This window comes from Spermophilus citellus (assembly GCF_964194105.1).
Source record: "Spermophilus citellus genome assembly, chromosome: 16".
Lineage (NCBI taxonomy): Eukaryota > Metazoa > Chordata > Mammalia > Rodentia > Sciuridae > Spermophilus > Spermophilus citellus.
Genome location: NC_138196.1, coordinates 58,198,644 through 58,211,007, shown reverse-complemented (window position 1 = coordinate 58,211,007; position 12,364 = coordinate 58,198,644).

Sequence of the window (12,364 nt, the reverse complement as noted above, 5' to 3'; positions counted from 1 at the left end):
TTAACCCACTCACCCCCTCCACGCCTCCCATACACACTTTAACACTCTGGTCTCTGACTTTGGCTGGAAGTTTTTTAAACTCAGAAAGGTTTGAGTGCAGATCTAACAGCTGTGACCCTCTTTTTTGTTTTTTGTTTGTTTTTTTAACTGCTATCCCCTTTATCAATTAGTTTTGAATTAATTTCTCAATCAGTCAAAGGAACAGTGAAATTGCAACATCCCAGAAAAAAAGCCAAGAGTGGGAAAGTAAGCTATATGAATGACCCTCGGGTACCTAAGGATGCACCTGAGAGCAAAATGAGATTTGAGACGGAGGCAACAGATTCTGGTTGTTTGCAACTTGTTGACTCCTGGAAATTTGATGTCAATTCTCTGAAACGTGGGAAGAACGGAGGAGCAAGCATTCAGTCTTGCTGGGAAGTTGAGCATGCATATGAATGCATCTGTCCTTGCTTCCTAATTTATGAATAAAAACATTGTAAATGTACTCACAAAGAGGCACAGAGGGACCAAGGGTTAATAAAGATCTTTGAGGCCTTTTCAAAGATCAAAACTCTGATTGTCCCATCCGACCTTCACCTGCTAAGGAAAAATCTGGCTATAGGGGGTGAGTGCTACAGTCACAGGTAGCTTGCTGGGTCTTGTTTTTGTTTTTATGTCCTAAGAGGGTGGGATGGGTAGTAGTTTATGGAAACACAAAGGGTCCAGAAATGACCCCCAAAGGAGAGGCAGGTGAAAGGACTAGGTCTGCATTTTGGTGCTGAGGGGTTGAGCATCCGGGAGCTGTTCATGTAGTGAGTCTGCATGGAGGGACCAGACGCCCACCTAAGCAGGCTTCTTTAGCATGAGCAAACCTCTTGCAAAGGAGGGATTTTTGAAAAGTGAAAATGATGCTCAAAGGCAAGGTCCTCTGGCTAGAGGCTATGGCTTACTGCTGGCACCCAGCTTCTATCTTGCATTGGAATGCTGGGAATACCCACCTGCTTCTCCTGCCCCTCCTCCTTCTGGGATCACGTGACCAGAGAACTGTAATAAAAAATAAATATGTATTGCTGCAGCGTCAGGATACATTCATTACCTGACAGAATCTTCAGAACAATGTTGTGAGGTTACAAGCTCACATTTTTTTTTTATATATAGAAAAGAAACAAAGAACTAGCTTGAACAAAGCAGAACTAGTGAGTGAGTGGAAGGAGGACTGAATTAACTTGGCCTGATTCTAGAGCAGCATTCCCACAAGCCATGTGGGTAATTTCAAAATTTCTGGTATCCACATTTAAAACGTAAAGAAAAAGAGGTGAATTTAATTTTAACAATATCTCTAAACCACTATGCTAAAATATTTCATTTTCATATGTAATCAATAAAAATTATTAATGAATAAAAAAATAAATAAATTGCAAATTAAAAGCATGTAATATCTTTTTCTTTTTTTTTTACTAGATTAAGAAAGTTCATTGAGATAAAATCATGTTTCTCAGAGTGTGGGATAAGTAATACTTTCATCTAGTTTTGACATAGTGAGCATTTAATAGCTACCAGAATTATAACTTGTCATGTACTTTGACATAGCAATTCAAGTATTAGGAATATTTTCACATATAACTTTGAACCCAGAGGCTCAGGCGTATAAATAAGTAGATGAAATGCCACTCACTACAATATGCTTTTAGTAACAATATGATGAGCGAATTTAATGTCCATCAACAGAAATCTGGTTAAAGTATATATCCATAAAATGGAATGCTATGAAACAAAGAAAACAAAACAAACTAAAACAAAGAAGCACAAAACATGTGTCCACTGCTATTGAGATGAACCTTACCCTTAAATTATTATGCTAACTGATAAAGCACCTCCTAGAACAAGGCTTATGGCCTATAGCATTGGTGATGGAAAGAGGAAAGGAAAAGATGAATGATGATTACTGTATTCACATGCAAGGAAACTTTTTTCCCCTAATTTATTCATTTATTTATTTTGATTCTAGGGATTGAACCCGGGGGTGCTTTATCACTGAACTATATCCCCAATCATTTTTTTAAAGAAATTTGTTGTTATTGTTATTGATGAGCCGTTATTTAATTTGTTTATTTATATGTGGTACTAAGAATTGAACCCAGTGACTCACACATGCTAAGCAAGTGCTCTACCACTGAGCCACAACCCCAGGCCCCCACCCATGTATAAATTTTTTGACAGGATCTTGTGAAGTCACTTAAGGCCTTGGAAAATTGCAGAGGCTGGCCTCAAATTTGAGATTCTCCTAGCTCAGCCTCCAGAGTCACTGGGATTATAGGGCTGGGCTACCATGAGCCTTTATAAGAGCAAACCTAATAACTTCTTCCTCTGTGGTAACTAATATGGAAATTGGGGACTCAGGCAACAAAAATTCACTGAGAGATTTGCTTTTAACCCATAAACACCTATACAGTGTGAATTTTAACTCATTTATTAACTATTCTAAAAATCCAGAACAACATGGAAACTTAATTGACTTCATTTGAAACCAAGCCTTAGTAATAACCAAAGTAAATATTTTTACATTCTATTTGAATTTTAAAAGAACTATATTTATAAAATTTAACAAATCCAAACATTAGTTAGCAATATACAATATCAATCCACTAAAAAGATTTCTTTAGATTCATGAATTCAAAGTACTACAGATTAAAATTTCTTTTGATTTCATAAAATCAAAGCACAAAGTGTACTTTGTGCTCAAGAAATAAATAACAACCAGTGGTAACAACTCAAAGATTCTTTGAAATACTAATATATATTGCCATGTTTGAGTTACTTGGAAAAGAAGATAAGAAATTTCTGTACTACTTAATAAACAATTCCTGGCTATTTTTATTATTTTATAAATGAGATATGACTTTCAAGAATATTATTTACTTATACAGCATAGACAGATCATAGAGCTAGACTAAGATTACCTTTTGAAATTATATAACTTACAGAAAACTTCCCTTTTGATCCAAATATATACCTATTAATTATCTATTTTCCTTCTTTCACCAACATTTAGAAACGAATTAAAGCTGAGCTTTATGGTCAATATCATTACCTTAAAATTGTATATTTTACTCAGTAAAACTTTATAACATGTATTTTTTGTTTGCAACTGAGTTTTTGTCAGTAGCCCTCTGAAATACGGACAAATGTGTTTCAATACAAGTTAACACACTTTTATGTTAATATATTTCAATTGTTTGTGCCTATAGTCAGCCTGGAAATTAAATTTCATTTGAAAGAAGACAAAAAAAAATTATCACTTCTCAATGAAGTGTTTATGAATATGTAAATGTAAGGCTAAACAGGATAGATTTTTCTTTTCTGAGACATCCTTAATTACCTGAAAAGGGAAACATGAAACATTGTCATTTGTAAGGAAAACATAACAGTCTGTAATAAAAAAAATAGTAAGCATAGATTTTTATAAATATATTATAAATCAAATGAAATACAATATGGAAATACTGAAGAACTTATGATACCTAGATTGCCTGTTGTTTAGATTCTCTTTCTAATTAGCTGTATGACTTTTTTTTTCTCTTAGTTGGATGTTAACTTGTTATAATTATATGTACCCTACCTCCTTCCAGTGTTTCCTCTAAGGACAAGACTGGGAAGTACACAGGGAAGTTGTTTTGAGAGTTTTAAAAACACCAACTGAACCCACTATTTTTGTAATTCTGGAAGAATTTTTGTTATTTGAAAGTCATGATGACTATAATAATCCAAGTAATTTAAAACAGATTCTCATCAGTACATAATAATATATATGCAGTTCTGAAGAACTTGTCATTCATTACTGTGGAGCCAAGAGGGAAACTTGGGCTCAGCACTTCTCGATACTGGAAAGGAGAAAAACTGAGAGACTTATTAAACATTTTGAGAGTGGGAGAGATTTTGATGAATATCTCAGATCTCAGTAACCTATATTCTCTTGTATTGTAAATATATTCTCAAATTTCCATTCATCTTAGGGAAAATACATTCATTTTGTTTAACTTAGTAAGGTTGCTTTTTTTGGAAGGGATAGCTACTCATTGTCCTTCCCAGTTCTTCTTGGATGGTTTCAATCAGGCTTTATTCTATTTCTTTTCCTTGGTAGCAGCAACAGCTGGTTCTCCTCCCTCTGATGGAGATGGCCACCATTTCCTTTCCCATCCCAGCTGATGAGGGTTATTTATTATTTATGATCATCAGATTACACTCATCCCTCAGCTCTTGGGCAGGTATACAAAAACAAATCAGCACATCAATCTTTTCCTCTGTGAGTTTCCAGTCTACAGATCCACACCTGCCTTTCCCCCGTATTTATTAGGCAAAAGCCATAATCCACAGATGGCCTTTCTACTGTGAAGGAAAAAAAAGAACAAATTTGGAAGGATGGATATCTAAGATAATTCCATAATCTAGTACATAAGTACTTGATATTTTTTTATTGCAATCATCATTAGCAATGTTTAGTTCTCAGTGAATGTTTTTTTTCCCTGATGGAAATACATTTGCAAATATAAATGCCAGAGAGATAATTTGTATGTTCAAATTATTTAAGATACTTGCAGAAAGAAAATCCTTTTTTATAAAGTAATGACACAAATAGGTGTTCTTTGTTAAAATACTGAGCAGCTCTAATGGTTATTTGGGAAAACGGGTGGGGATAAAACATGTCTTTCACAGGGAAAATGTATTAAAGAATTTCAAAGCAAATGTATCCAAGTTCTTCTATTAACAGGAATACATGGTATCCAACTAAAATATTATACCACTTGTCAGGGTTTTTATAACACCTGAAATATTTCTATAGTCCTACCCACATGTACTAAACATCCTAATATTTGGTTAAAGTTTATATACTGACTTCATCAAGGACTGCAACTAACTCAATTATTTGACCTAGTACATAGAACATAAATTGTGATTCTCTCTCTCTCTCACTCTCTCTCTCTCTCTCTCTCTCTCTCTCTCTCTCTATATATATATATATATATATATATACACACACATACACACACACACACATACACACACGTATGTACACATGCATATATATATATAATTAAGTTTATATACTATATATGTATAAAATAATCTTTGAAATATAATAACTTGAACCAACATAAAAGCCACATCTTTCTTTCAGGGTTCTATTGAGAAGGCCACTATTAATGAATGAAAAGTAAAAATGGTATAGGTAAGGCCTTTTGAATAAGGCATCATTTTCTATACTAATATAGATAGATTTTAAATATATGCCCTCTGACATGGACTTTACCTGTCTTGATAGGCACAGCTGTGCCTCAAAGTTCACTTACTAGATATAGAAATCTAGAGGAAAAAAAAATCAGCTACAAGAGGGAAAAGTATTAAAGATGTTTAAATCAACACTATAATTATGCAGAAATAAACATAATTTATTAATTTTGATAACAGCTTCAATGTCACATACTTATTTCCCTGCTTTCAACTGGCTTATATTGAATTGAATCAAGTTTTTAGTGAAAATAACTAAGGCAAAAACTATTAATCATAAGGAAATAATAGATGAGAATTAACTTTAAGATATATAATTTTCAATTGTTTAGACTTAAAAAGTGAATTTATCACATATAAACTTAATTATAAGGATCTAAAGTTTCTCTCAAGTATTTCTTTCATTCAGTTTATACATATTGATTATATATATAACCTACATAAATTATATGTATACATATATATACATATGTATATCTACATCTATAGCAACAGTATTCTTATTCATGCCTGTCAGAAGCAGTAACTGAATTATGGGTCTTGAATTGTCCTAAGACAGAGGCAATGGCTCTCTTGGTAACTCTGGGTGTGAAGACCTTGACTTGAGACTGACCAGTTGCTATGGTGATGCTAGGTTCAATAAGATGTTGTGTGCCAGCCATGGAGCTATTCAGTTCCTGACCTTGAGGTTCAGATGCCAGCTGTTGGGGATGGGATAGAAAGTTATGGGCATGGGCTACTCATACTCATGACCTTGGTTCTGCTTACTTTGAAGAACTTTCTCACAATAAATCCTTTTGAAGTTTATATCTATATAATAAATGTGCTGAGCTTGTTTTGCCTTGCTACCTCCATACCAGGAGGGTTGTAGTCAACCACCAAGACCTGGCTTTTCCCTATTTGTGTGTCTGTTTGTCTTTTCTCCATCCCCTCACCACCTGGTCTGGGAACCTGAATTAAAGGCCATGCAGGTCATGGTAATACCTATTATTATTTATGTGTCTTTCTTCATATACCTATCAATCAATCTAATTTATCAATCTATCAGACTAACAAATAAAATTCTTAAAATTTTCAACTTGTTAAAAATCCACGTATTATGAGTTATCCAAATGAAAATTTAACTCAGTATTAAAAATAATCAGTTCTACATAGAAGATAATTTCTCATGAGACAGAACATACTACAATCCCTGAATGCAGTGAAATTTCTGCGAAAAATCCCAGTTTAGGTACCAGGATTTTGTTTGGTAACAGTGTTTTTCTTATTACAGTCCAACTAGAATGAAGGGAAATAGTACATAGTTGTCTAAAAGACAGATTGCAAACAATAAATAAAGTATAAGAATAAGAGTTAACTTTAAACTACAATGTTTCTTCAATCTCTAACAAATTTTGCAATTCATCTTACACATGAATGTTTAAAGTAACTGTAATGAATGTCTTGATTTCCTTTTTCCTTTGTAGAAAAGGTCTAGTTTAATTCTTTAAAATAAATGATTCTTAAAAGGTTATACAGAAGGATTATTAAAATCTTGTAGAATAAAAGTAGAATAATATTAGAAATGTACGTAATCAATAGTGGAATGTGAAGAATGAACCAGTAACTAAAGCCAGCCATTTATTATTGAGGAACAAGATTGTGTATTTTTGAAAAAGTGGCTAAGAATCAGGGCCTTCATTGAATCAGATTTTGTTGCTGTGTAGCTTTGGACAAGTTATTTAATCATCTGAATTACATCTTTCTTACACCAAAAAGGAAATGAAAGTACTGGTTCTAACTGGGGTTCTGCAATTGAACCTGCAAATTTTAATCATAGATTTTACTTGATAACCTAAATAGTCTAAGGATCTTAAGCAATGGTAACTTTTAAGTATAATTATTTCACATTTGATACATTATGTTGACATGATCTCAATTTAGCACATGGCAAAGGAGTACCAAAGCTCCAAAGGGAGAAAAATATTTTAGAGACTCTAGCAGTGCTTTAATATTTTCTACCAATTTGATGCAATTCTTCAAAATATAAATAACTTTTAAAATATTAAATATTCAAAAAGGCCCCATTCCTCACAGTCTTAAAAATCATGTGGATTTTTAATTTGGTCTGTTTTTTAATAGTTTTATTATGATTATATATGCATATATATAAAATAACATAAAATTTAAAAATATTATAAATTTGGTAAATTGCAATAAGTACTTTGCATTTCTTCCCAACCATTATTAACATTCATCTTCAGAATATTTTCATCTACTTAAAATGTAAATTCATACTTATTACTATAACTATTGCCTCAGTTTCTGAAAACCATCGGTTTTTTTTTTTTCTGTCCCTAAGAACCTGGATACTCTAGTCATATTTTTATTGAGCATAATATTTTTAAGGTTCATCCATGTTGTAACAGGTGCAAGAATTCCAGTTTTAAGGGCTGCATAATATTTCTTCAAATGTAAATACCACATTTTGTTCATTCACTCATCTTCCCATGATTGATTTGGTTTTATTCCACTTGTGGACTAATGTTTTTAACTCTGTTATGTACATTGTTGCACCTTCTTGAGTTCCTTCTTTTCTTTCTTTTGAGTATATCCCCAGAAGTTGAATCACTGGAACATATATATTATGCTTTGTCCCTCCACAATTCATATGTTGAATGTGAGGCAATGGTACTAACATTGGCTGAATCCTTATGAACATGATTTATACCCTCATAACAGAAACTTCAGTGACCTACTCCTTCCATCTTCCCTGCCATATGAAGACATAGAATCATCTCTTTTGTCCTTTCTGAAAGTCACAGTCCACGAGGAACAGTCCTCACCAGACACTAACCCAGGTGTCCTGATCTTGAACTTACTAATCTTCAGAACTGAGGAAAATGAATTTATATTATTTTTCAATTACTCAGTCTAAGGTACATTGCTATAGCATGCTCAGCTAAGATGATACTAATTTCATGGTTATTTTTCTGAGGAAATACCATATCACTTTCTACAGTACCTATAGCATTTTATGTTCCCACCTGCAATGCAAAGTATTCTAATTTCTCAACACTTTAGCCAATACTTATTTTTTAGTACCACCCTAATGGGCATAAATTAGTATGTCATTTTGGTTTTTATTTATATTTAGCTAATGATTAGCTGAGCATCTTTTCATATGCTTGTGGATTGTTTCTGTATCTTCTTTGGAGGAATATCTTTCATTCGATTCCTTTTTTTCACTTTTCAATTGGGTTGTTTCTTTTGTTGTTGAGTCATAGGCATTCTTTGTGTATTCTGAATTTTAATCTGTTATCTAATATTATCAAATATCTCTAACATTCTGTAGAGACAATAACTATCCTCTCAGCTCCTGGAAATCATCATTCTTTCTTCACCATGCTGTGGATTGAATTATTTTCCTTTGTGGACATAAATTTCCCTTTGTACATAAAAGCTTTAATCTTCAATGTAGCCTAGTTTATCTATGTTTAGTATTTCTGTTTGTGCTTTTGTTGTTATGTCTAAGAAATAATTGCTCATTCCAATCTGATGAAGTTTCCCCTATGTTTTCTTCTAAGAGTTACATTGTTTTACTTTTCACAATAGTTCATTCTTCCATTTTGAGTTTGTTTTGATAAATGATGTAAAATAAAGGTTCAAATTCATGATGGTGGGGAATGGACATCCTTAAATGTCTTTAAAATGTCTTATATGTGCAAGTTTATTTCTGGGATCTCTTATATTATACCTTTGGACTACACATGCGTCTTTAGGCCAGTACCTCAGTGTTTTCATTACTGTTGTTTGACAGTAAGTTTTTTAATCAGGGATTGTGAGGTCTTCAAATTGGATATTTTTAAAGATTGTTTGGTTATTTGTGATCCCTAGATATTGTATGTGAATTTTAGAATCAGTTTTAATATCTCAAAAATGCCATTAGGATTTTGAAAGAGATTGCACTCACTCTGATGATCACTTTGGGTGGTTTTGGCATTTTAACAACGTTAAATCTTCCATCCACGAACAAAGGATACCTTTCTACATATAAGGGTCTTTACTTTGTTTCAACAAAATTTTGTAGCTTGCAGTTTGTAAAACTCTTACCTCTTTGTTTAAGTCTATTCTTTTTTGATGATATTGTATATTAAGTTGTTTTCTTAATTTCCTTTTCTGATTGTTCATTGTTGGTTTGTAGAAATATAACTGATTTTTGCATGTATTTTTTTTCCCTTGTGGTGCTGAGGACTGAACCCATGGCCTTGTGCATAGGAGACAAGCACTTTAATCTGAGTTATATCCCCAGCCTGCATGTTGGTATTATATTCTGCAGTTTTGCTGAGTTCATTTTATGTGTGTGTGTGTGTGTGTGTGTGTGTGTGTGTATGTGTAATTTGTAGGGTTTTCTACATATAAGATCAGATCATCTATGAGCAAAGATAATTTAATTTTTCTTTCAATAAGAATGTCTTTAATTTCTTTGCCTAATTAATCTGGATGGAATGTCTAATATTGTCTTGAATAGAAGTTATATAAGCAAGGAAAAGCTTTCAGTCTTTCATTTCTGAGTATCATGTTATCCGTGAACTTTATGAATGTAGACTTTTGTTGAGGTAAGCTCCTTCTATTCCTTATCTGTTGCATATTTTTAATTATCATGAAAAAAATTGAATTTTGTCAAAAGCTTTTTCTCCATTCATTGAGATAATCATATGTTGCTTTTCTTCTTTTGCCTCATGTTGATTAATTTTAGTGTGTTGATAAATTCCACTTGATCTTGATGGTTAATCCTTTGAATATACTGTTGAATTTAGTTTCTTCAATTCAGTTGTTTCTTCACAAAGCCTTCTCTTAGCCCGAGATTCTAACTATGCAGATCTCAGTTTCCCTGCCTGAGCTCTGAGTTAGGTGAGATATCAGTCAGACATACTCTGTGTAAGTCAGAACTTCACAAATAGTGTCCATTCTGCTCCTTTCAGTTCAAGGTGAGAACAAGGAGCCAAGCTATCATTTCCGTCTACTTCCTTCATTTCCTCACTACTCTGAGTTTAGGGTGGGCTTGGGCAGTAGCTAGCAAAACACCACTGCTTTTCCTATCATTTTAAGTATTTTTTCTTTATTTATTTTTTTTTCTTAAGAGGACTTTTCCTGGTTAGTCATAGACCTTTGACTGTTTTCTTAAGCTCATACAAACTTATTTAGTCTTTAGTTGACCACCCCCCTTTAATGTTTCTTGAGGAGTATCAGGGCCTGAAATTTCTTACATATCATGCTGACCTTATATCCCTGAAACTATATTAACAGTTATTTTAGTTCAACAAAACAGAACATTCCTATGTCATATAAGTGGGAGTAAATTGAGGAGTAAGTATCCACCTAAAACCTAAGTTTTCTTGTGATTTAAAAAAAATAACCTATTAAAATTGTATGCTTGAGGTTAAAGAAGCAATTATGTCAAAGGAAGTTTTTGTCTGAAAGTCAAATAATAATTAACTGTATAAAAGTGAAAGAGGTAATTTTTTATATTTTTTTATTTTGGGGGTAGCAGGGATTGAAGCCAGGAGCACCTTAGCACTGAGCCACATTCTCAGCAACCCTCCCTGTTTTAAATTTTTGAGACAGGGACTCACTAAGTAAGTGAATTCTTGGGAATACAATAGTAATTTTTCTTGTCCTTCATCATTTTAATGATAATATTTATTTAAAGCATTAATAATAATAATGTGCTAACAACTAATATTTGTTTGAATCATTAACAATAAGAATATACTGAATAATTATAGCAAATAAATAAGAGAAATTAATGACAACAATGTCATAAAAGAAAGAAAGAAGGGATTAGAATAACTCTGTCACAAGATCCTTATAGTATCTATGAAGTTACATAATGTTACTTCAAGGTTGACTTAAATTGATAAATGTGTATATTCCAAACTCTAAGACAACAACTAAAATTAAAATTTAAAAATTAGTATGCTAAGAGAGATGAAATGAAATCATGTAAAAGGCCAAATTAAACCATAGAGGATAGAAAAAGAGGGAAAACAGACAAAGATCAATGCAATATATAGATATCAATTACAAACTCTGTAATTATAAATGCTCTAAATACATCAGATTAAAGGTAGAGATCATTAGAGTGGATTAAAAATATGAACTATTTTTTGTCTACTAGAAATCCACTTTAAATACAAATACTAAGGTTTAAAGTGAAGAACTGCAGAAAGAATGTCATGCTAATATAAATTAAAAACAAACTACAGTAGCTAAAATAATATCAGAATTAAGTTAGCATCTTACTAATGTTACTATTAAAATGTTAACAACAGAATTCAGAATATATGAAAACTATGTGTTCTATGTTCACAATTGTTCTGTAAATCTAACACTACTGTAAAATAAAGGTTTATTTTGGGAAAAATAATTTCATCAAATCATATGACTAAACACTAAAGGTAGTATAATCCAGTTTTGAAAGAAATAGTATCTTTGTTGATGCATAGAAAAGAAACAAAAGGAATTTATTTCAAGTCATCAATCATTATTGACTTTGCAGTCTTTTCTATAATATATGTATTTTAAGTCTTTAATTTCATCTTCTTAGTATCTGTTATGGTTGTGTCTGATATGTTCCCCCAAACTCATGTGTTGACAGCATGGTATCCAATGCAGGTAAGATTTAGAAATGGGGTTTGTAAGCAAAGATTGGAGTGGATTAATCCATTTGGTGGATTAATAATTCATTGATACCTGCACTGACTATAGGAAGATTGGATTTAGTTGGAGGAAGTAGATTACTGGGGGCATTCCCTGGAAGGATTTCTTTTCTTTCTTTTCTTTTCTTTTATTTTATTAGTTGCTCATGACAATACAATGGAAGGGTTTATTTTCAACAGGTAAATTTCTCACTCTCTCTGATTCTTGGTCACCATTAACTGGGTAGCTTTCTTCCACCATGCCCTTCTGCAATGTAATTCTGTAAACTCTGATCCATAACAATGGAGCTAGCTGACCATGGAATGAATCCTCTGAAACACAAACAAATAAATAAATAAATAAGTCTTTCCTCTCCTAAATTGTTGTCAGGTATTTTGGTCACAGTGGTGAAAAT